This window comes from Charadrius vociferus, unplaced genomic scaffold (genome assembly GCF_000708025.1).
Source record: "Charadrius vociferus isolate BGI_N301 unplaced genomic scaffold, ASM70802v2 scaffold362, whole genome shotgun sequence".
Classification (NCBI taxonomy): domain Eukaryota; kingdom Metazoa; phylum Chordata; class Aves; order Charadriiformes; family Charadriidae; genus Charadrius; species Charadrius vociferus.
Window position 1 is genome coordinate 504,411 of NW_009647052.1, and position 288 is coordinate 504,698.

Genomic DNA, 288 nt, shown 5'->3' on the forward strand with positions numbered 1-288 from the left:
AATGCGCGGAGGTATGCGCCAGTTTCCAGAAGTGGATCCCCTTCCTTGCTGGAGCAGAGCAGCGCATATATCACCCGGTGGCAGCGGTCCACCTTCCCTGCAGTTTCGTAACCGCTTACGAGGGTAAATTGAGAGTTGGGAACAGCCCTCTATTAAGTAGCAGATTGAGAAGAGGCTCTTCCCACTTGGAGAAGGCAAGTCTTCCCAGACGGACCCCTCGCATCGGGAGCTACAGTAATCGAGGCGCCTCCTCTGCGCTCAGCTGTTGCCGCTGCTTCTGCTCCTCCT